The sequence below is a fragment of the Coffea arabica genome, chromosome 11e, assembly GCF_036785885.1.
Source record: "Coffea arabica cultivar ET-39 chromosome 11e, Coffea Arabica ET-39 HiFi, whole genome shotgun sequence".
NCBI classification, from domain to species: Eukaryota; Viridiplantae; Streptophyta; class Magnoliopsida; order Gentianales; family Rubiaceae; genus Coffea; species Coffea arabica.
Genome location: NC_092331.1, coordinates 39,863,262 through 39,886,574, shown reverse-complemented (window position 1 = coordinate 39,886,574; position 23,313 = coordinate 39,863,262). Strand labels below are relative to the sequence as shown.

General features: G+C 39.6%; 19 non-coding genes across 19 annotated transcripts; all 19 read right to left on the bottom strand.

Moving 5' to 3' along the window:
- Nucleotides 1–303: 303 nt before the first annotated feature.
- Nucleotides 304–422, bottom strand: LOC140026279 (5S ribosomal RNA). The gene has a single exon (XR_011830225.1). It is a non-coding gene; the product is annotated as a 5S ribosomal RNA (ribosomal RNA).
- A 1,125-nt stretch (nucleotides 423–1,547) lies between these two features.
- On the bottom strand, nucleotides 1,548–1,666 carry LOC140026269 (5S ribosomal RNA). Its single transcript, XR_011830216.1, has one exon. It is a non-coding gene; the product is annotated as a 5S ribosomal RNA (ribosomal RNA).
- Nucleotides 1,667–2,791: 1,125 nt separating this feature from the next.
- Nucleotides 2,792–2,910, bottom strand: LOC140026258 (5S ribosomal RNA). Its single transcript, XR_011830205.1, has one exon. It is a non-coding gene; the product is annotated as a 5S ribosomal RNA (ribosomal RNA).
- A 1,125-nt stretch (nucleotides 2,911–4,035) lies between these two features.
- LOC140026247 (5S ribosomal RNA) lies at nucleotides 4,036–4,154 on the bottom strand. Its single transcript, XR_011830194.1, has one exon. It is a non-coding gene; the product is annotated as a 5S ribosomal RNA (ribosomal RNA).
- Nucleotides 4,155–5,278: 1,124 nt separating this feature from the next.
- Nucleotides 5,279–5,397, bottom strand: LOC140030293 (5S ribosomal RNA). Its single transcript, XR_011834207.1, has one exon. It is a non-coding gene; the product is annotated as a 5S ribosomal RNA (ribosomal RNA).
- A 1,135-nt stretch (nucleotides 5,398–6,532) lies between these two features.
- LOC140026236 (5S ribosomal RNA) lies at nucleotides 6,533–6,651 on the bottom strand. The gene has a single exon (XR_011830183.1). It is a non-coding gene; the product is annotated as a 5S ribosomal RNA (ribosomal RNA).
- A 1,125-nt stretch (nucleotides 6,652–7,776) lies between these two features.
- LOC140026225 (5S ribosomal RNA) lies at nucleotides 7,777–7,895 on the bottom strand. The gene has a single exon (XR_011830172.1). It is a non-coding gene; the product is annotated as a 5S ribosomal RNA (ribosomal RNA).
- A 1,125-nt stretch (nucleotides 7,896–9,020) lies between these two features.
- Nucleotides 9,021–9,139, bottom strand: LOC140026214 (5S ribosomal RNA). The gene has a single exon (XR_011830161.1). It is a non-coding gene; the product is annotated as a 5S ribosomal RNA (ribosomal RNA).
- A 1,125-nt stretch (nucleotides 9,140–10,264) lies between these two features.
- On the bottom strand, nucleotides 10,265–10,383 carry LOC140026203 (5S ribosomal RNA). The gene has a single exon (XR_011830150.1). It is a non-coding gene; the product is annotated as a 5S ribosomal RNA (ribosomal RNA).
- A 1,125-nt stretch (nucleotides 10,384–11,508) lies between these two features.
- Nucleotides 11,509–11,627, bottom strand: LOC140026192 (5S ribosomal RNA). The gene has a single exon (XR_011830139.1). It is a non-coding gene; the product is annotated as a 5S ribosomal RNA (ribosomal RNA).
- A 1,125-nt stretch (nucleotides 11,628–12,752) lies between these two features.
- LOC140026180 (5S ribosomal RNA) lies at nucleotides 12,753–12,871 on the bottom strand. Its single transcript, XR_011830127.1, has one exon. It is a non-coding gene; the product is annotated as a 5S ribosomal RNA (ribosomal RNA).
- A 1,125-nt stretch (nucleotides 12,872–13,996) lies between these two features.
- On the bottom strand, nucleotides 13,997–14,115 carry LOC140026169 (5S ribosomal RNA). The gene has a single exon (XR_011830116.1). It is a non-coding gene; the product is annotated as a 5S ribosomal RNA (ribosomal RNA).
- Nucleotides 14,116–15,240: 1,125 nt separating this feature from the next.
- Nucleotides 15,241–15,359, bottom strand: LOC140026158 (5S ribosomal RNA). Its single transcript, XR_011830105.1, has one exon. It is a non-coding gene; the product is annotated as a 5S ribosomal RNA (ribosomal RNA).
- A 1,125-nt stretch (nucleotides 15,360–16,484) lies between these two features.
- On the bottom strand, nucleotides 16,485–16,603 carry LOC140026147 (5S ribosomal RNA). Its single transcript, XR_011830094.1, has one exon. It is a non-coding gene; the product is annotated as a 5S ribosomal RNA (ribosomal RNA).
- Nucleotides 16,604–17,728: 1,125 nt separating this feature from the next.
- On the bottom strand, nucleotides 17,729–17,847 carry LOC140026136 (5S ribosomal RNA). The gene has a single exon (XR_011830083.1). It is a non-coding gene; the product is annotated as a 5S ribosomal RNA (ribosomal RNA).
- A 1,125-nt stretch (nucleotides 17,848–18,972) lies between these two features.
- Nucleotides 18,973–19,091, bottom strand: LOC140026125 (5S ribosomal RNA). Its single transcript, XR_011830072.1, has one exon. It is a non-coding gene; the product is annotated as a 5S ribosomal RNA (ribosomal RNA).
- A 1,135-nt stretch (nucleotides 19,092–20,226) lies between these two features.
- LOC140026114 (5S ribosomal RNA) lies at nucleotides 20,227–20,345 on the bottom strand. The gene has a single exon (XR_011830061.1). It is a non-coding gene; the product is annotated as a 5S ribosomal RNA (ribosomal RNA).
- A 1,124-nt stretch (nucleotides 20,346–21,469) lies between these two features.
- LOC140030291 (5S ribosomal RNA) lies at nucleotides 21,470–21,588 on the bottom strand. The gene has a single exon (XR_011834205.1). It is a non-coding gene; the product is annotated as a 5S ribosomal RNA (ribosomal RNA).
- A 1,135-nt stretch (nucleotides 21,589–22,723) lies between these two features.
- On the bottom strand, nucleotides 22,724–22,842 carry LOC140026103 (5S ribosomal RNA). The gene has a single exon (XR_011830050.1). It is a non-coding gene; the product is annotated as a 5S ribosomal RNA (ribosomal RNA).
- Between the last annotated feature and the right edge of the window lie 471 nt (nucleotides 22,843–23,313).

Sequence of the window (23,313 nt, the reverse complement as noted above, 5' to 3'; positions counted from 1 at the left end):
CGATTCTGACCCGAATTCCCGAAACCTCAACCCAAACCCATTAATTTCGTGTTAGGTTCGTGTCGTGTTTTCATGTCGTGTCGAAAATTGCCACCCCTAGTTGCGGTGATACATTTGCGCCGACAAATTTGAGCGACGATCCGGGCTTTGATCGAGTCGTACCGTTCCTGATTTGTCTCGCGCCTTCAGATCCTCCTTCACGCTTCGACAAGAAGCAAAATATTAAGCAATCGTTCCGACGGAGCTAAATTACTACAGGATAAAGAACGAATAGGAAATTTGGATTTCGAAACAAAAAAGAGAGGGGTGCAACACGAGGACTTCCCAGGGGGTCACCCATCCTAGTACTACTCTCGCCCAAGCACGCTTAACTTCGGAGTTCTGATGGGATCCGGTGCATTAGTGCTGGTATGATCGCACCCGCCATGTTCCTTTCGCTTTATTCTTTTAAACTACCCCGTCCTGCGAAGCAGTGTGGCTTTTCTAGACCGAAATTCATTTTAAGCGTCAATTCAAGCATTTTCCTCTTATCCTTTTATTTATTTACTTTATATTTTTTTTTGTTATTGATTTGCACCCTGTTTTTTTCCCTCATCCCGCAACTCTAAATTATCATGAAATCAATCCTTCACGCTTGCAGTTAGGGGTGGCAATTCGGGTCCAAATCAGGTTGGCGGGTCGGGTTCGGGTCAACAGACCCGCCAGAAAATCTGTTGACCCGAACCCCGACCCGCCAACCCGTGACGGGTCAGGTATGCTGACCCGAAACCGAAAATTTCAGGTTTACGGGGCGGCGGGTCGACCCGAAATGACCCGAAACTTAATTTTAATTTATTAATTTATCACTGTAATTTCTAATAAAATCAATTTCTCACAAAACTAATTACATAATCAAGTAATAAAAATTTAAATAAATGATTCCAAATCAAATCTAAAATAAATTAAACACCGTAAAAGTGTTTTATCCCAAGCAAAATATAAAATAAATTAAAACAATACAAAAGTGAAAAATAATATAATATATTATTTGTCCAAGTATAATAATTTCAACTTCACACAAATTAAATAAATTCGTTTAGGATTAAGTAATTAATGCCTTTGAAAAAAAGAATAACTTAGTTTAGTTAGATAAAATTATTTTTATGTTTATTAAATTATTTTTAATTCGTAAACGGGTCATATCAGGTCACCACTGGTTGACCCGGAATCGACCGGTTTTCTTTTCGGGTTCATCGGGTCCAACCCGATTCTGACCCGAATTCCCGAAACCTCAACCCAAACCCATTAATTTCGTGTTAGGTTCGTGTCGTGTTTTCAGGTCGTGTCGAAAATTGCCACCCCTAGTTGCGGTGATACATTTGCGCCGACAAATTTGAGCGACGATCCGGGCTTTGATCGAGCCGTACCGTTCCTGATTTGTCTCGCGCCTTCAGATCCTCCTTCACGCTTCGACAAGAAGCAAAATATTAAGCAATCGTTCCGACGGAGCTAAATTACTACAGGATAAAGAACGAATAGGAAATTTGGATTTCGAAACAAAAAAGAGAGGGGTGCAACACGAGGACTTCCCAGGGGGTCACCCATCCTAGTACTACTCTCGCCCAAGCACGCTTAACTTCGGAGTTCTGATGGGATCCGGTGCATTAGTGCTGGTATGATCGCACCCGCCATGTTCCTTTCGCTTTATTCTTTTAAACTACCCCGTCCTGCGAAGCAGTGTGGCTTTTCTAGACCGAAATTCATTTTAAGCGTCAATTCAAGCATTTTCCTCTTATCCTTTTATTTATTTACTTTATATTTTTTTTTGTTATTGATTTGCACCCTGTTTTTTTCCCTCATCCCGCAACTCTAAATTATCATGAAATCAATCCTTCACGCTTGCAGTTAGGGGTGGCAATTCGGGTCCAAATCAGGTTGGCGGGTCGGGTTCGGGTCAACAGACCCGCCAGAAAATCTGTTGACCCGAACCCCGACCCGCCAACCCGTGACGGGTCAGGTATGCTGACCCGAACCCGAAAATTTCAGGTTTACGGGGCGGCGGGTCGACCCGAAATGACCCGAAACTTAATTTTAATTTATTAATTTATCACTGTAATTTCTGATAAAATCAATTTCTCACAAAACTAATTACATAATCAAGTAATAAAAATTTAAATAAATGATTCCAAATCAAATCTAAAATAAATTAAACACCGTAAAAGTGTTTTATCCCAAGCAAAATATAAAATAAATTAAAACTATACAAAAGTGAAAAATAATATAATATATTATTTGTCCAAGTATAATAATTTCAACTTCACACAAATTAAATAAATTCGTTTAGGATTAAGTAATTAATGCCTTTGAAAAAAAGAATAACTTAGTTTAGTTAGATAAAATTATTTTTATGTTTATTAAATTATTTTTAATTCGTAAACGGGTCATATCAAGTCACCACGGGTTGACCCGAAATCGACCGGTTTTCTTTTCGGGTTCATCGGGTCCAACCCGATTCTGACCCGAATTCCCGAAACCTCAACCCAAACCCATTAATTTCGTGTTAGGTTCGTGTCGTGTTTTCAGGTCGTGTCGAAAATTGCCACCCCTAGTTGCGGTGATACATTTGCGCCGACAAATTTGAGCGACGATCCGGGCTTTGATCGAGCCGTACCGTTCCTGATTTGTCTCGCGCCTTCAGATCCTCCTTCACGCTTCGACAAGAAGCAAAATATTAAGCAATCGTTCCGACGGAGCTAAATTACTACAGGATAAAGAACGAATAGGAAATTTGGATTTCGAAACAAAAAAGAGAGGGGTGCAACACGAGGACTTCCCAGGGGGTCACCCATCCTAGTACTACTCTCGCCCAAGCACGCTTAACTTCGGAGTTCTGATGGGATCCGGTGCATTAGTGCTGGTATGATCGCACCCGCCATGTTCCTTTCGCTTTATTCTTTTAAACTACCCCGTCCTGCGAAGCAGTGTGGCTTTTCTAGACCGAAATTCATTTTAAGCGTCAATTCAAGCATTTTCCTCTTATCCTTTTATTTATTTACTTTATATTTTTTTTTGTTATTGATTTGCACCCTGTTTTTTTCCCTCATCCCGCAACTCTAAATTATCATGAAATCAATCCTTCACGCTTGCAGTTAGGGGTGGCAATTCGGGTCCAAATCAGGTTGGCGGGTCGGGTTCGGGTCAACAGACCCGCCAGAAAATCTGTTGACCCGAACCCCGACCCGCCAACCCGTGACGGGTCAGGTATGCTGACCCGAAACCGAAAATTTCAGGTTTACGGGGCGGCGGGTCGACCCGAAATGACCCGAAACTTAATTTTAATTTATTAATTTATCACTGTAATTTCTAATAAAATCAATTTCTCACAAAACTAATTACATAATCAAGTAATAAAAATTTAAATAAATGATTCCAAATCAAATCTAAAATAAATTAAACACCGTAAAAGTGTTTTATCCCAAGCAAAATATAAAATAAATTAAAACAATACAAAAGTGAAAAATAATATAATATATTATTTGTCCAAGTATAATAATTTCAACTTCACACAAATTAAATAAATTCGTTTAGGATTAAGTAATTAATGCCTTTGAAAAAAAGAATAACTTAGTTTAGTTAGATAAAATTATTTTTATGTTTATTAAATTATTTTTAATTCGTAAACGGGTCATATCAGGTCACCACTGGTTGACCCGGAATCGACCGGTTTTCTTTTCGGGTTCATCGGGTCCAACCCGATTCTGACCCGAATTCCCGAAACCTCAACCCAAACCCATTAATTTCGTGTTAGGTTCGTGTCGTGTTTTCAGGTCGTGTCGAAAATTGCCACCCCTAGTTGCGGTGATACATTTGCGCCGACAAATTTGAGCGACGATCCGGGCTTTGCTCGAGCCGTACCGTTCCTGATTTGTCTCGCGCCTTCAGATCCTCCTTCACGCTTCGACAAGAAGCAAAATATTAAGCAATCGTTCCGACGGAGCTAAATTACTACAGGATAAAGAACGAATAGGAAATTTGGATTTCGAAACAAAAAAGAGAGGGGTGCAACACGAGGACTTCCCAGGGGGTCACCCATCCTAGTACTACTCTCGCCCAAGCACGCTTAACTTCGGAGTTCTGATGGGATCCGGTGCATTAGTGCTGGTATGATCGCACCCGCCATGTTCCTTTCGCTTTATTCTTTTAAACTACCCCGTCCTGCGAAGCAGTGTGGCTTTTCTAGACCGAAATTCATTTTAAGCGTCAATTCAAGCATTTTCCTCTTATCCTTTTATTTATTTACTTTATATTTTTTTTTGTTATTGATTTGCACCCTGTTTTTTTCCCTCATCCCGCAACTCTAAATTATCATGAAATCAATCCTTCACGCTTGCAGTTAGGGGTGGCAATTCGGGTCCAAATCAGGTTGGCGGGTCGGGTTCGGGTCAACAGACCCGCCAGAAAATCTGTTGACCCGAACCCCGACCCGCCAACCCGTGACGGGTCAGGTATGCTGACCCGAACCCGAAAATTTCAGGTTTACGGGGCGGCGGGTCGACCCGAAATGACCCGAAACTTAATTTTAATTTATTAATTTATCACTGTAATTTCTAATAAAATCAATTTCTCACAAAACTAATTACATAATCAAGTAATAAAAATTTAAATAAATGATTCCAAATCAAATCTAAAATAAATTAAACACCGTAAAAGTGTTTTATCCCAAGCAAAATATAAAATAAATTAAAACAATACAAAAGTGAAAAATAATATAATATATTATTTGTCCAAGTATAATAATTTCAACTTCACACAAATTAAATAAATTCGTTTAGGATTAAGTAATTAATGCCTTTGAAAAAAAGAATAACTTAGTTTAGTTAGATAAAATTATTTTTATGTTTATTAAATTATTTTTAATTCGTAAACAGGTCATATCGGGTCATATCAGGTCACCACGGGTTGACCCGAAATCGACCGGTTTTCTTTTCGGGTTCATCGGGTCCAACCCCAATTCCCGAAACCTCAACCCAAACCCATTAATTTCGTGTTAGGTTCGTGTCGTGTTTTCAGGTCGTGTCGAAAATTGCCACCCCTAGTTGCGGTGATACATTTGCGCCGACAAATTTGAGCGACGATCCGGGCTTTGATCGAGCCGTACCGTTCCTGATTTGTCTCGCGCCTTCAGATCCTCCTTCACGCTTCGACAAGAAGCAAAATATTAAGCAATCGTTCCGACGGAGCTAAATTACTACAGGATAAAGAACGAATAGGAAATTTGGATTTCGAAACAAAAAAGAAAGGGGTGCAACACGAGGACTTCCCAGGGGGTCACCCATCCTAGTACTACTCTCGCCCAAGCACGCTTAACTTCGGAGTTCTGATGGGATCCGGTGCATTAATGCTGGTATGATCGCACCCGCCATGTTCCTTTCGCTTTATTCTTTTAAACTACCCCGTCCTGCGAAGCAGTGTGGCTTTTCTAGACCGAAATTCATTTTAAGCGTCAATTCAAGCATTTTCCTCTTATCCTTTTATTTATTTACTTTATATTTTTTTTTGTTATTGATTTGCACCCTGTTTTTTTCCCTCATCCCGCAACTCTAAATTATCATGAAATCAATCCTTCACGCTTGCAGTTAGGGGTGGCAATTCGGGTCCAAATCAGGTTGGCGGGTCGGGTTCGGGTCAACAGACCCGCCAGAAAATCTGTTGACCCGAACCCCGACCCGCCAACCCGTGACGGGTCAGGTATGCTGACCCGAACCCGAAAATTTCAGGTTTACGGGGCGGCGGGTCGACCCGAAATGACCCGAAACTTAATTTTAATTTATTAATTTATCACTGTAATTTCTAATAAAATCAATTTCTCACAAAACTAATTACATAATCAAGTAATAAAAATTTAAATAAATGATTCCAAATCAAATCTAAAATAAATTAAACACCGTAAAAGTGTTTTATCCCAAGCAAAATATAAAATAAATTAAAACAATACAAAAGTGAAAAATAATATAATATATTATTTGTCCAAGTATAATAATTTCAACTTCACACAAATTAAATAAATTCGTTTAGGATTAAGTAATTAATGCCTTTGAAAAAAAGAATAACTTAGTTTAGTTAGATAAAATTATTTTTATGTTTATTAAATTATTTTTAATTCGTAAACGGGTCATATCGGGTCATATCAGGTCACCACGGGTTGACCCGAAATCGACCGGTTTTCTTTTCGGGTTCATCGGGTCCAACCCGATTCTGACCCGAATTCCCGAAACCTCAACCCAAACCCATTAATTTCGTGTTAGGTTCGTGTCGTGTTTTCAGGTCGTGTCGAAAATTGCCACCCCTAGTTGCGGTGATACATTTGCGCCGACAAATTTGAGCGACGATCCGGGCTTTGATCGAGCCGTACCGTTCCTGATTTGTCTCGCGCCTTCAGATCCTCCTTCACGCTTCGACAAGAAGCAAAATATTAAGCAATCGTTCCGACGGAGCTAAATTACTACAGGATAAAGAACGAATAGGAAATTTGGATTTCGAAACAAAAAAGAGAGGGGTGCAACACGAGGACTTCCCAGGGGGTCACCCATCCTAGTACTACTCTCGCCCAAGCACGCTTAACTTCGGAGTTCTGATGGGATCCGGTGCATTAGTGCTGGTATGATCGCACCCGCCATGTTCCTTTCGCTTTATTCTTTTAAACTACCCCGTCCTGCGAAGCAGTGTGGCTTTTCTAGACCGAAATTCATTTTAAGCGTCAATTCAAGCATTTTCCTCTTATCCTTTTATTTATTTACTTTATATTTTTTTTTGTTATTGATTTGCACCCTGTTTTTTTCCCTCATCCCGCAACTCTAAATTATCATGAAATCAATCCTTCACGCTTGCAGTTAGGGGTGGCAATTCGGGTCCAAATCAGGTTGGCGGGTCGGGTTCGGGTCAACAGACCCGCCAGAAAATCTGTTGACCCGAACCCCGACCCGCCAACCCGTGACGGGTCAGGTATGCTGACCCGAACCCGAAAATTTCAGGTTTACGGGGCGGCGGGTCGACCCGAAATGACCCGAAACTTAATTTTAATTTATTAATTTATCACTGTAATTTCTGATAAAATCAATTTCTCACAAAACTAATTACATAATCAAGTAATAAAAATTTAAATAAATGATTCCAAATCAAATCTAAAATAAATTAAACACCGTAAAAGTGTTTTATCCCAAGCAAAATATAAAATAAATTAAAACAATACAAAAGTGAAAAATAATATAATATATTATTTGTCCAAGTATAATAATTTCAACTTCACACAAATTAAATAAATTCGTTTAGGATTAAGTAATTAATGCCTTTGAAAAAAAGAATAACTTAGTTTAGTTAGATAAAATTATTTTTATGTTTATTAAATTATTTTTAATTCGTAAACGAGTCATATCAGGTCACCACGGATTGACCCGAAATCGACCGGTTTTCTTTTCGGGTTCATCGGGTCCAACCCGATTCTGACCCGAATTCCCGAAACCTCAACCCAAACCCATTAATTTCGTGTTAGGTTCGTGTCGTGTTTTCAGGTCGTGTCGAAAATTGCCACCCCTAGTTGCGGTGATACATTTGCGCCGACAAATTTGAGCGACGATCCGGTCTTTGATCGAGCCGTACCGTTCCTGATTTGTCTCGCGCCTTCAGATCCTCCTTCACGCTTCGACAAGAAGCAAAATATTAAGCAATCGTTCCGACGGAGCTAAATTACTACAGGATAAAGAACGAATAGGAAATTTGGATTTCGAAACAAAAAAGAGAGGGGTGCAACACGAGGACTTCCCAGGGGGTCACCCATCCTAGTACTACTCTCGCCCAAGCACGCTTAACTTCGGAGTTCTGATGGGATCCGGTGCATTAGTGCTGGTATGATCGCACCCGCCATGTTCCTTTCGCTTTATTCTTTTAAACTACCCCGTCCTGCGAAGCAGTGTGGCTTTTCTAGACCGAAATTCATTTTAAGCGTCAATTCAAGCATTTTCCTCTTATCCTTTTATTTATTTACTTTATATTTTTTTTTGTTATTGATTTGCACCCTGTTTTTTTCCCTCATCCCGCAACTCTAAATTATCATGAAATCAATCCTTCACGCTTGCAGTTAGGGGTGGCAATTCGGGTCCAAATCAGGTTGGCGGGTCGGGTTCGGGTCAACAGACCCGCCAGAAAATCTGTTGACCCGAACCCCGACCCGCCAACCCGTGACGGGTCAGGTATGCTGACCCGAACCCGAAAATTTCAGGTTTACGGGGCGGCGGGTCGACCCGAAATGACCCGAAACTTAATTTTAATTTATTAATTTATCACTGTAATTTCTGATAAAATCAATTTCTCACAAAACTAATTACATAATCAAGTAATAAAAATTTAAATAAATGATTCCAAATCAAATCTAAAATAAATTAAACACCGTAAAAGTGTTTTATCCCAAGCAAAATATAAAATAAATTAAAACTATACAAAAGTGAAAAATAATATAATATATTATTTGTCCAAGTATAATAATTTCAACTTCACACAAATTAAATAAATTCGTTTAGGATTAAGTAATTAATGCCTTTGAAAAAAAGAATAACTTAGTTTAGTTAGATAAAATTATTTTTATGTTTATTAAATTATTTTTAATTCGTAAACGGGTCATATCAAGTCACCACGGGTTGACCCGAAATCGACCGGTTTTCTTTTCGGGTTCATCGGGTCCAACCCGATTCTGACCCGAATTCCCGAAACCTCAACCCAAACCCATTAATTTCGTGTTAGGTTCGTGTCGTGTTTTCATGTCGTGTCGAAAATTGCCACCCCTAGTTGCGGTGATACATTTGCGCCGACAAATTTGAGCGACGATCCGGGCTTTGATCGAGTCGTACCGTTCCTGATTTGTCTCGCGCCTTCAGATCCTCCTTCACGCTTCGACAAGAAGCAAAATATTAAGCAATCGTTCCGACGGAGCTAAATTACTACAGGATAAAGAACGAATAGGAAATTTGGATTTCGAAACAAAAAAGAGAGGGGTGCAACACGAGGACTTCCCAGGGGGTCACCCATCCTAGTACTACTCTCGCCCAAGCACGCTTAACTTCGGAGTTCTGATGGGATCCGGTGCATTAGTGCTGGTATGATCGCACCCGCCATGTTCCTTTCGCTTTATTCTTTTAAACTACCCCGTCCTGCGAAGCAGTGTGGCTTTTCTAGACCGAAATTCATTTTAAGCGTCAATTCAAGCATTTTCCTCTTATCCTTTTATTTATTTACTTTATATTTTTTTTTGTTATTGATTTGCACCCTGTTTTTTTCCCTCATCCCGCAACTCTAAATTATCATGAAATCAATCCTTCACGCTTGCAGTTAGGGGTGGCAATTCGGGTCCAAATCAGGTTGGCGGGTCGGGTTCGGGTCAACAGACCCGCCAGAAAATCTGTTGACCCGAACCCCGACCCGCCAACCCGTGACGGGTCAGGTATGCTGACCCGAAACCGAAAATTTCAGGTTTACGGGGCGGCGGGTCGACCCGAAATGACCCGAAACTTAATTTTAATTTATTAATTTATCACTGTAATTTCTAATAAAATCAATTTCTCACAAAACTAATTACATAATCAAGTAATAAAAATTTAAATAAATGATTCCAAATCAAATCTAAAATAAATTAAACACCGTAAAAGTGTTTTATCCCAAGCAAAATATAAAATAAATTAAAACAATACAAAAGTGAAAAATAATATAATATATTATTTGTCCAAGTATAATAATTTCAACTTCACACAAATTAAATAAATTCGTTTAGGATTAAGTAATTAATGCCTTTGAAAAAAAGAATAACTTAGTTTAGTTAGATAAAATTATTTTTATGTTTATTAAATTATTTTTAATTCGTAAACGGGTCATATCAGGTCACCACTGGTTGACCCGGAATCGACCGGTTTTCTTTTCGGGTTCATCGGGTCCAACCCGATTCTGACCCGAATTCCCGAAACCTCAACCCAAACCCATTAATTTCGTGTTAGGTTCGTGTCGTGTTTTCAGGTCGTGTCGAAAATTGCCACCCCTAGTTGCGGTGATACATTTGCGCCGACAAATTTGAGCGACGATCCGGGCTTTGATCGAGCCGTACCGTTCCTGATTTGTCTCGCGCCTTCAGATCCTCCTTCACGCTTCGACAAGAAGCAAAATATTAAGCAATCGTTCCGACGGAGCTAAATTACTACAGGATAAAGAACGAATAGGAAATTTGGATTTCGAAACAAAAAAGAGAGGGGTGCAACACGAGGACTTCCCAGGGGGTCACCCATCCTAGTACTACTCTCGCCCAAGCACGCTTAACTTCGGAGTTCTGATGGGATCCGGTGCATTAGTGCTGGTATGATCGCACCCGCCATGTTCCTTTCGCTTTATTCTTTTAAACTACCCCGTCCTGCGAAGCAGTGTGGCTTTTCTAGACCGAAATTCATTTTAAGCGTCAATTCAAGCATTTTCCTCTTATCCTTTTATTTATTTACTTTATATTTTTTTTTGTTATTGATTTGCACCCTGTTTTTTTCCCTCATCCCGCAACTCTAAATTATCATGAAATCAATCCTTCACGCTTGCAGTTAGGGGTGGCAATTCGGGTCCAAATCAGGTTGGCGGGTCGGGTTCGGGTCAACAGACCCGCCAGAAAATCTGTTGACCCGAACCCCGACCCGCCAACCCGTGACGGGTCAGGTATGCTGACCCGAACCCGAAAATTTCAGGTTTACGGGGCGGCGGGTCGACCCGAAATGACCCGAAACTTAATTTTAATTTATTAATTTATCACTGTAATTTCTGATAAAATCAATTTCTCACAAAACTAATTACATAATCAAGTAATAAAAATTTAAATAAATGATTCCAAATCAAATCTAAAATAAATTAAACACCGTAAAAGTGTTTTATCCCAAGCAAAATATAAAATAAATTAAAACTATACAAAAGTGAAAAATAATATAATATATTATTTGTCCAAGTATAATAATTTCAACTTCACACAAATTAAATAAATTCGTTTAGGATTAAGTAATTAATGCCTTTGAAAAAAAGAATAACTTAGTTTAGTTAGATAAAATTATTTTTATGTTTATTAAATTATTTTTAATTCGTAAACGGGTCATATCAAGTCACCACGGGTTGACCCGAAATCGACCGGTTTTCTTTTCGGGTTCATCGGGTCCAACCCGATTCTGACCCGAATTCCCGAAACCTCAACCCAAACCCATTAATTTCGTGTTAGGTTCGTGTCGTGTTTTCAGGTCGTGTCGAAAATTGCCACCCCTAGTTGCGGTGATACATTTGCGCCGACAAATTTGAGCGACGATCCGGGCTTTGATCGAGCCGTACCGTTCCTGATTTGTCTCGCGCCTTCAGATCCTCCTTCACGCTTCGACAAGAAGCAAAATATTAAGCAATCGTTCCGACGGAGCTAAATTACTACAGGATAAAGAACGAATAGGAAATTTGGATTTCGAAACAAAAAAGAGAGGGGTGCAACACGAGGACTTCCCAGGGGGTCACCCATCCTAGTACTACTCTCGCCCAAGCACGCTTAACTTCGGAGTTCTGATGGGATCCGGTGCATTAGTGCTGGTATGATCGCACCCGCCATGTTCCTTTCGCTTTATTCTTTTAAACTACCCCGTCCTGCGAAGCAGTGTGGCTTTTCTAGACCGAAATTCATTTTAAGCGTCAATTCAAGCATTTTCCTCTTATCCTTTTATTTATTTACTTTATATTTTTTTTTGTTATTGATTTGCACCCTGTTTTTTTCCCTCATCCCGCAACTCTAAATTATCATGAAATCAATCCTTCACGCTTGCAGTTAGGGGTGGCAATTCGGGTCCAAATCAGGTTGGCGGGTCGGGTTCGGGTCAACAGACCCGCCAGAAAATCTGTTGACCCGAACCCCGACCCGCCAACCCGTGACGGGTCAGGTATGCTGACCCGAAACCGAAAATTTCAGGTTTACGGGGCGGCGGGTCGACCCGAAATGACCCGAAACTTAATTTTAATTTATTAATTTATCACTGTAATTTCTAATAAAATCAATTTCTCACAAAACTAATTACATAATCAAGTAATAAAAATTTAAATAAATGATTCCAAATCAAATCTAAAATAAATTAAACACCGTAAAAGTGTTTTATCCCAAGCAAAATATAAAATAAATTAAAACAATACAAAAGTGAAAAATAATATAATATATTATTTGTCCAAGTATAATAATTTCAACTTCACACAAATTAAATAAATTCGTTTAGGATTAAGTAATTAATGCCTTTGAAAAAAAGAATAACTTAGTTTAGTTAGATAAAATTATTTTTATGTTTATTAAATTATTTTTAATTCGTAAACGGGTCATATCAGGTCACCACTGGTTGACCCGGAATCGACCGGTTTTCTTTTCGGGTTCATCGGGTCCAACCCGATTCTGACCCGAATTCCCGAAACCTCAACCCAAACCCATTAATTTCGTGTTAGGTTCGTGTCGTGTTTTCAGGTCGTGTCGAAAATTGCCACCCCTAGTTGCGGTGATACATTTGCGCCGACAAATTTGAGCGACGATCCGGGCTTTGCTCGAGCCGTACCGTTCCTGATTTGTCTCGCGCCTTCAGATCCTCCTTCACGCTTCGACAAGAAGCAAAATATTAAGCAATCGTTCCGACGGAGCTAAATTACTACAGGATAAAGAACGAATAGGAAATTTGGATTTCGAAACAAAAAAGAGAGGGGTGCAACACGAGGACTTCCCAGGGGGTCACCCATCCTAGTACTACTCTCGCCCAAGCACGCTTAACTTCGGAGTTCTGATGGGATCCGGTGCATTAGTGCTGGTATGATCGCACCCGCCATGTTCCTTTCGCTTTATTCTTTTAAACTACCCCGTCCTGCGAAGCAGTGTGGCTTTTCTAGACCGAAATTCATTTTAAGCGTCAATTCAAGCATTTTCCTCTTATCCTTTTATTTATTTACTTTATATTTTTTTTTGTTATTGATTTGCACCCTGTTTTTTTCCCTCATCCCGCAACTCTAAATTATCATGAAATCAATCCTTCACGCTTGCAGTTAGGGGTGGCAATTCGGGTCCAAATCAGGTTGGCGGGTCGGGTTCGGGTCAACAGACCCGCCAGAAAATCTGTTGACCCGAACCCCGACCCGCCAACCCGTGACGGGTCAGGTATGCTGACCCGAACCCGAAAATTTCAGGTTTACGGGGCGGCGGGTCGACCCGAAATGACCCGAAACTTAATTTTAATTTATTAATTTATCACTGTAATTTCTGATAAAATCAATTTCTCACAAAACTAATTACATAATCAAGTAATAAAAATTTAAATAAATGATTCCAAATCAAATCTAAAATAAATTAAACACCGTAAAAGTGTTTTATCCCAAGCAAAATATAAAATAAATTAAAACTATACAAAAGTGAAAAATAATATAATATATTATTTGTCCAAGTATAATAATTTCAACTTCACACAAATTAAATAAATTCGTTTAGGATTAAGTAATTAATGCCTTTGAAAAAAAGAATAACTTAGTTTAGTTAGATAAAATTATTTTTATGTTTATTAAATTATTTTTAATTCGTAAACGGGTCATATCAGGTCACCACGGGTTGACCCGAAATCGACCGGTTTTCTTTTCGGGTTCATCGGGTCCAACCCGATTCTGACCCGAATTCCCGAAACCTCAACCCAAACCCATTAATTTCGTGTTAGGTTCGTGTCGTGTTTTCAGGTCGTGTCGAAAATTGCCACCCCTAGTTGCGGTGATACATTTGCGCCGACAAATTTGAGCGACGATCCGGGCTTTGATCGAGCCGTACCGTTCCTGATTTGTCTCGCGCCTTCAGATCCTCCTTCACGCTTCGACAAGAAGCAAAATATTAAGCAATCGTTCCGACGGAGCTAAATTACTACAGGATAAAGAACGAATAGGAAATTTGGATTTCGAAACAAAAAAGAGAGGGGTGCAACACGAGGACTTCCCAGGGGGTCACCCATCCTAGTACTACTCTCGCCCAAGCACGCTTAACTTCGGAGTTCTGATGGGATCCGGTGCATTAGTGCTGGTATGATCGCACCCGCCATGTTCCTTTCGCTTTATTCTTTTAAACTACCCCGTCCTGCGAAGCAGTGTGGCTTTTCTAGACCGAAATTCATTTTAAGCGTCAATTCAAGCATTTTCCTCTTATCCTTTTATTTATTTACTTTATATTTTTTTTTGTTATTGATTTGCACCCTGTTTTTTTCCCTCATCCCGCAACTCTAAATTATCATGAAATCAATCCTTCACGCTTGCAGTTAGGGGTGGCAATTCGGGTCCAAATCAGGTTGGCGGGTCGGGTTCGGGTCAACAGACCCGCCAGAAAATCTGTTGACCCGAACCCCGACCCGCCAACCCGTGACGGGTCAGGTATGCTGACCCGAACCCGAAAATTTCAGGTTTACGGGGCGGCGGGTCGACCCGAAATGACCCGAAACTTAATTTTAATTTATTAATTTATCACTGTAATTTCTGATAAAATCAATTTCTCACAAAACTAATTACATAATCAAGTAATAAAAATTTAAATAAATGATTCCAAATCAAATCTAAAATAAATTAAACACCGTAAAAGTGTTTTATCCCAAGCAAAATATAAAATAAATTAAAACAATACAAAAGTGAAAAATAATATAATATATTATTTGTCCAAGTATAATAATTTCAACTTCACACAAATTAAATAAATTCGTTTAGGATTAAGTAATTAATGCCTTTGAAAAAAAGAATAACTTAGTTTAGTTAGATAAAATTATTTTTATGTTTATTAAATTATTTTTAATTCGTAAACGAGTCATATCAGGTCACCACGGGTTGACCCGAAATCGACCGGTTTTCTTTTCGGGTTCATCGGGTCCAACCCGATTCTGACCCGAATTCCCGAAACCTCAACCCAAACCCATTAATTTCGTGTTAGGTTCGTGTCGTGTTTTCAGGTCGTGTCGAAAATTGCCACCCCTAGTTGCGGTGATACATTTGCGCCGACAAATTTGAGCGACGATCCGGGCTTTGATCGAGCCGTACCGTTCCTGATTTGTCTCGCGCCTTCAGATCCTCCTTCACGCTTCGACAAGAAGCAAAATATTAAGCAATCGTTCCGACGGAGCTAAATTACTACAGGATAAAGAACGAATAGGAAATTTGGATTTCGAAACAAAAAAGAGAGGGGTGCAACACGAGGACTTCCCAGGGGGTCACCCATCCTAGTACTACTCTCGCCCAAGCACGCTTAACTTCGGAGTTCTGATGGGATCCGGTGCATTAGTGCTGGTATGATCGCACCCGCCATGTTCCTTTCGCTTTATTCTTTTAAACTACCCCGTCCTGCGAAGCAGTGTGGCTTTTCTAGACCGAAATTCATTTTAAGCGTCAATTCAAGCATTTTCCTCTTATCCTTTTATTTATTTACTTTATATTTTTTTTTGTTATTGATTTGCACCCTGTTTTTTTCCCTCATCCCGCAACTCTAAATTATCATGAAATCAATCCTTCACGCTTGCAGTTAGGGGTGGCAATTCGGGTCCAAATCAGGTTGGCGGGTCGGGTTCGGGTCAACAGACCCGCCAGAAAATCTGTTGACCCGAACCCCGACCCGCCAACCCGTGACGGGTCAGGTATGCTGACCCGAACCCGAAAATTTCAGGTTTACGGGGCGGCGGGTCGACCCGAAATGACCCGAAACTTAATTTTAATTTATTAATTTATCACTGTAATTTCTGATAAAATCAATTTCTCACAAAACTAATTACATAATCAAGTAATAAAAATTTAAATAAATGATTCCAAATCAAATCTAAAATAAATTAAACACCGTAAAAGTGTTTTATCCCAAGCAAAATATAAAATAAATTAAAACTATACAAAAGTGAAAAATAATATAATATATTATTTGTCCAAGTATAATAATTTCAACTTCACACAAATTAAATAAATTCGTTTAGGATTAAGTAATTAATGCCTTTGAAAAAAAGAATAACTTAGTTTAGTTAGATAAAATTATTTTTATGTTTATTAAATTATTTTTAATTCGTAAACGGGTCATATCAGGTCACCACGGGTTGACCCGAAATCGACCGGTTTTCTTTTCGGGTTCATCGGGTCCAACCCGATTCTGACCCGAATTCCCGAAACCTCAACCCAAACCCATTAATTTCGTGTTAGGTTCGTGTCGTGTTTTCAGGTCGTGTCGAAAATTGCCACCCCTAGTTGCGGTGATACATTTGCGCCGACAAATTTGAGCGACGATCCGGGCTTTGATCGAGCCGTACCGTTCCTGATTTGTCTCGCGCCTTCAGATCCTCCTTCACGCTTCGACAAGAAGCAAAATATTAAGCAATCGTTCCGACGGAGCTAAATTACTACAGGATAAAGAACGAATAGGAAATTTGGATTTCGAAACAAAAAAGAGAGGGGTGCAACACGAGGACTTCCCAGGGGGTCACCCATCCTAGTACTACTCTCGCCCAAGCACGCTTAACTTCGGAGTTCTGATGGGATCCGGTGCATTAGTGCTGGTATGATCGCACCCGCCATGTTCCTTTCGCTTTATTCTTTTAAACTACCCCGTCCTGCGAAGCAGTGTGGCTTTTCTAGACCGAAATTCATTTTAAGCGTCAATTCAAGCATTTTCCTCTTATCCTTTTATTTATTTACTTTATATTTTTTTTTGTTATTGATTTGCACCCTGTTTTTTTCCCTCATCCCGCAACTCTAAATTATCATGAAATCAATCCTTCACGCTTGCAGTTAGGGGTGGCAATTCGGGTCCAAATCAGGTTGGCGGGTCGGGTTCGGGTCAACAGACCCGCCAGAAAATCTGTTGACCCGAACCCCGACCCGCCAACCCGTGACGGGTCAGGTATGCTGACCCGAAACCGAAAATTTCAGGTTTACGGGGCGGCGGGTCGACCCGAAATGACCCGAAACTTAATTTTAATTTATTAATTTATCACTGTAATTTCTAATAAAATCAATTTCTCACAAAACTAATTACATAATCAAGTAATAAAAATTTAAATAAATGATTCCAAATCAAATCTAAAATAAATTAAACACCGTAAAAGTGTTTTATCCCAAGCAAAATATAAAATAAATTAAAACAATACAAAAGTGAAAAATAATATAATATATTATTTGTCCAAGTATAATAATTTCAACTTCACACAAATTAAATAAATTCGTTTAGGATTAAGTAATTAATGCCTTTGAAAAAAAGAATAACTTAGTTTAGTTAGATAAAATTATTTTTATGTTTATTAAATTATTTTTAATTCGTAAACGGGTCATATCAGGTCACCACTGGTTGACCCGGAATCGACCGGTTTTCTTTTCGGGTTCATCGGGTCCAACCCGATTCTGACCCGAATTCCCGAAACCTCAACCCAAACCCATTAATTTCGTGTTAGGTTCGTGTCGTGTTTTCAGGTCGTGTCGAAAATTGCCACCCCTAGTTGCGGTGATACATTTGCGCCGACAAATTTGAGCGACGATCCGGGCTTTGATCGAGCCGTACCGTTCCTGATTTGTCTCGCGCCTTCAGATCCTCCTTCACGCTTCGACAAGAAGCAAAATATTAAGCAATCGTTCCGACGGAGCTAAATTACTACAGGATAAAGAACGAATAGGAAATTTGGATTTCGAAACAAAAAAGAGAGGGGTGCAACACGAGGACTTCCCAGGGGGTCACCCATCCTAGTACTACTCTCGCCCAAGCACGCTTAACTTCGGAGTTCTGATGGGATCCGGTGCATTAGTGCTGGTATGATCGCACCCGCCATGTTCCTTTCGCTTTATTCTTTTAAACTACCCCGTCCTGCGAAGCAGTGTGGCTTTTCTAGACCGAAATTCATTTTAAGCGTCAATTCAAGCATTTTCCTCTTATCCTTTTATTTATTTACTTTATATTTTTTTTTGTTATTGATTTGCACCCTGTTTTTTTCCCTCATCCCGCAACTCTAAATTATCATGAAATCAATCCTTCACGCTTGCAGTTAGGGGTGGCAATTCGGGTCCAAATCAGGTTGGCGGGTCGGGTTCGGGTCAACAGACCCGCCAGAAAATCTGTTGACCCGAACCCCGACCCGCCAACCCGTGACGGGTCAGGTATGCTGACCCGAACCCGAAAATTTCAGGTTTACGGGGCGGCGGGTCGACCCGAAATGACCCGAAACTTAATTTTAATTTATTAATTTATCACTGTAATTTCTGATAAAATCAATTTCTCACAAAACTAATTACATAATCAAGTAATAAAAATTTAAATAAATGATTCCAAATCAAATCTAAAATAAATTAAACACCGTAAAAGTGTTTTATCCCAAGCAAAATATAAAATAAATTAAAACTATACAAAAGTGAAAAATAATATAATATATTATTTGTCCAAGTATAATAATTTCAACTTCACACAAATTAAATAAATTCGTTTAGGATTAAGTAATTAATGCCTTTGAAAAAAAGAATAACTTAGTTTAGTTAGATAAAATTATTTTTATGTTTATTAAATTATTTTTAATTCGTAAACGGGTCATATCAGGTCACCACTGGTTGACCCGGAATCGACCGGTTTTCTTTTCGGGTTCATCGGGTCCAACCCGATTCTGACCCGAATTCCCGAAACCTCAACCCAAACCCATTAATTTCGTGTTAGGTTCGTGTCGTGTTTTCAGGTCGTGTCGAAAATTGCCACCCCTAGTTGCGGTGATACATTTGCGCCGACAAATTTGAGCGACGATCCGGGCTTTGATCGAGCCGTACCGTTCCTGATTTGTCTCGCGCCTTCAGATCCTCCTTCACGCTTCGACAAGAAGCAAAATATTAAGCAATCGTTCCGACGGAGCTAAATTACTACAGGATAAAGAACGAATAGGAAATTTGGATTTCGAAACAAAAAAGAGAGGGGTGCAACACGAGGACTTCCCAGGGGGTCACCCATCCTAGTACTACTCTCGCCCAAGCACGCTTAACTTCGGAGTTCTGATGGGATCCGGTGCATTAGTGCTGGTATGATCGCACCCGCCATGTTCCTTTCGCTTTATTCTTTTAAACTACCCCGTCCTGCGAAGCAGTGTGGCTTTTCTAGACCGAAATTCATTTTAAGCGTCAATTCAAGCATTTTCCTCTTATCCTTTTATTTATTTACTTTATATTTTTTTTTGTTATTGATTTGCACCCTGTTTTTTTCCCTCATCCCGCAACTCTAAATTATCATGAAATCAATCCTTCACGCTTGCAGTTAGGGGTGGCAATTCGGGTCCAAATCAGGTTGGCGGGTCGGGTTCGGGTCAACAGACCCGCCAGAAAATCTGTTGACCCGAACCCCGACCCGCCAACCCGTGACGGGTCAGGTATGCTGACCCGAACCCGAAAATTTCAGGTTTACGGGGCGGCGGGTCGACCCGAAATGACCCGAAACTTAATTTTAATTTATTAATTTATCACTGTAATTTCTGATAAAATCAATTTCTCACAAAACTAATTACATAATCAAGTAATAAAAATTTAAATAAATGATTCCAAATCAAATCTAAAATAAATTAAACACCGTAAAAGTGTTTTATCCCAAGCAAAATATAAAATAAATTAAAACTATACAAAAGTGAAAAATAATATAATATATTATTTGTCCAAGTATAATAATTTCAACTTCACACAAATTAAATAAATTCGTTTAGGATTAAGTAATTAATGCCTTTGAAAAAAAGAATAACTTAGTTTAGTTAGATAAAATTATTTTTATGTTTATTAAATTATTTTTAATTCGTAAACGGGTCATATCGGGTCATATCAGGTCACCACGGGTTGACCCGAAATCGACCGGTTTTCTTTTCGGGTTCATCGGGTCCAACCCGATTCTGACCCGAATTCCCGAAACCTCAACCCAAACCCATTAATTTCGTGTTAGGTTCGTGTCGTGTTTTCAGGTCGTGTCGAAAATTGCCACCCCTAGTTGCGGTGATACATTTGCGCCGACAAATTTGAGCGACGATCCGGGCTTTGATCGAGCCGTACCGTTCCTGATTTGTCTCGCGCCTTCAGATCCTCCTTCACGCTTCGACAAGAAGCAAAATATTAAGCAATCGTTCCGACGGAGCTAAATTACTACAGGATAAAGAACGAATAGGAAATTTGGATTTCGAAACAAAAAAGAGAGGGGTGCAACACGAGGACTTCCCAGGGGGTCACCCATCCTAGTACTACTCTCGCCCAAGCACGCTTAACTTCGGAGTTCTGATGGGATCCGGTGCATTAGTGCTGGTATGATCGCACCCGCCATGTTCCTTTCGCTTTATTCTTTTAAACTACCCCGTCCTGCGAAGCAGTGTGGCTTTTCTAGACCGAAATTCATTTTAAGCGTCAATTCAAGCATTTTCCTCTTATCCTTTTATTTATTTACTTTATATTTTTTTTTGTTATTGATTTGCACCCTGTTTTTTTCCCTCATCCCGCAACTCTAAATTATCATGAAATCAATCCTTCACGCTTGCAGTTAGGGGTGGCAATTCGGGTCCAAATCAGGTTGGCGGGTCGGGTTCGGGTCAACAGACCCGCCAGAAAATCTGTTGACCCGAACCCCGACCCGCCAACCCGTGACGGGTCAGGTATGCTGACCCGAACCCGAAAATTTCAGGTTTACGGGGCGGCGGGTCGACCCGAAATGACCCGAAACTTAATTTTAATTTATTAATTTATCACTGTAATTTCTAATAAAATCAATTTCTCACAAAACTAATTACATAATCAAGTAATAAAAATTTAAATAAATGATTCCAAATCAAATCTAAAATAAATTAAACACCGTAAAAGTGTTTTATCCCAAGCAAAATATAAAATAAATTAAAACAATACAAAAGTGAAAAATAATATAATATATTATTTGTCCAAGTATAATAATTTCAACTTCACACAAATTAAATAAATTCGTTTAGGATTAAGTAATTAATGCCTTTGAAAAAAAGAATAACTTAGTTTAGTTAGATAAAATTATTTTTATGTTTATTAAATTATTTTTAATTCGTAAACAGGTCATATCGGGTCATATCAGGTCACCACGGGTTGACCCGAAATCGACCGGTTTTCTTTTCGGGTTCATCGGGTCCAACCCCAATTCCCGAAACCTCAACCCAAACCCATTAATTTCGTGTTAGGTTCGTGTCGTGTTTTCAGGTCGTGTCGAAAATTGCCACCCCTAGTTGCGGTGATACATTTGCGCCGACAAATTTGAGCGACGATCCGGGCTTTGATCGAGCCGTACCGTTCCTGATTTGTCTCGCGCCTTCAGATCCTCCTTCACGCTTCGACAAGAAGCAAAATATTAAGCAATCGTTCCGACGGAGCTAAATTACTACAGGATAAAGAACGAATAGGAAATTTGGATTTCGAAACAAAAAAGAAAGGGGTGCAACACGAGGACTTCCCAGGGGGTCACCCATCCTAGTACTACTCTCGCCCAAGCACGCTTAACTTCGGAGTTCTGATGGGATCCGGTGCATTAATGCTGGTATGATCGCACCCGCCATGTTCCTTTCGCTTTATTCTTTTAAACTACCCCGTCCTGCGAAGCAGTGTGGCTTTTCTAGACCGAAATTCATTTTAAGCGTCAATTCAAGCATTTTCCTCTTATCCTTTTATTTATTTACTTTATATTTTTTTTTGTTATTGATTTGCACCCTGTTTTTTTCCCTCATCCCGCAACTCTAAATTATCATGAAATCAATCCTTCACGCTTGCAGTTAGGGGTGGCAATTCGGGTCCAAATCAGGTTGGCGGGTCGGGTTCGGGTCAACAGACCCGCCAGAAAATCTGTTGACCCGAACCCCGACCCGCCAACCCGTGACGGGTCAGGTATGCTGACCCGAACCCGAAAATTTCAGGTTTACGGGGCGGCGGGTCGACCCGAAATGACCCGAAACTTAATTTTAATTTATTAATTTATCACTGTAATTTCTAATAAAATCAATTTCTCACAAAACTAATTACATAATCAAGTAATAAAAATTTAAATAAATGATTCCAAATCAAATCTAAAATAAATTAAACACCGTAAAAGTGTTTTATCCCAAGCAAAATATAAAATAAATTAAAACAATACAAAAGTGAAAAATAATATAATATATTATTTGTCCAAGTATAATAATTTCAACTTCACACAAATTAAATAAATTCGTTTAGGATTAAGTAATTAATGCCTTTGAAAAAAAGAATAACTTAGTTTAGTTAGATAAAATTATTTTTATGTTTATTAAATTATTTTTAATTCGTAAACGGGTCATATCGGGTCATATCAGGTCACCACGGGTTGACCCGAAATCGACCGGTTTTCTTTTCGGGTTCATCGGGTCCAACCCGATTCTGACCCGAATTCCCGAAACCTCAACCCAAACCCATTAATTTCGTGTTAGGTTCGTGTCGTGTTTTCAGGTCGTGTCGAAAATTGCCACCCCTAGTTGCGGTGATACATTTGCGCCGACAAATTTGAGCGACGATCCGGGCTTTGATCGAGCCGTACCGTTCCTGATTTGTCTCGCGCCTTCAGATCCTCCTTCACGCTTCGACAAGAAGCAAAATATTAAGCAATCGTTCCGACGGAGCTAAATTACTACAGGATAAAGAACGAATAGGAAATTTGGATTTCGAAACAAAAAAGAGAGGGGTGCAACACGAGGACTTCCCAGGGGGTCACCCATCCTAGTACTACTCTCGCCCAAGCACGCTTAACTTCGGAGTTCTGATGGGATCCGGTGCATTAGTGCTGGTATGATCGCACCCGCCATGTTCCTTTCGCTTTATTCTTTTAAACTACCCCGTCCTGCGAAGCAGTGTGGCTTTTCTAGACCGAAATTCATTTTAAGCGTCAATTCAAGCATTTTCCTCTTATCCTTTTATTTATTTACTTTATATTTTTTTTTGTTATTGATTTGCACCCTGTTTTTTTCCCTCATCCCGCAACTCTAAATTATCATGAAATCAATCCTTCACGCTTGCAGTTAGGGGTGGCAATTCGGGTCCAAATCAGGTTGGCGGGTCGGGTTCGGGTCAACAGACCCGCCAGAAAATCTGTTGACCCGAACCCCGACCCGCCAACCCGTGACGGGTCAGGTATGCTGACCCGAACCCGAAAATTTCAGGTTTACGGGGCGGCGGGTCGACCCGAAATGACCCGAAACTTAATTTTAATTTATTAATTTATCACTGTAATTTCTGATAAAATCAATTTCTCACAAAACTAATTACATAATC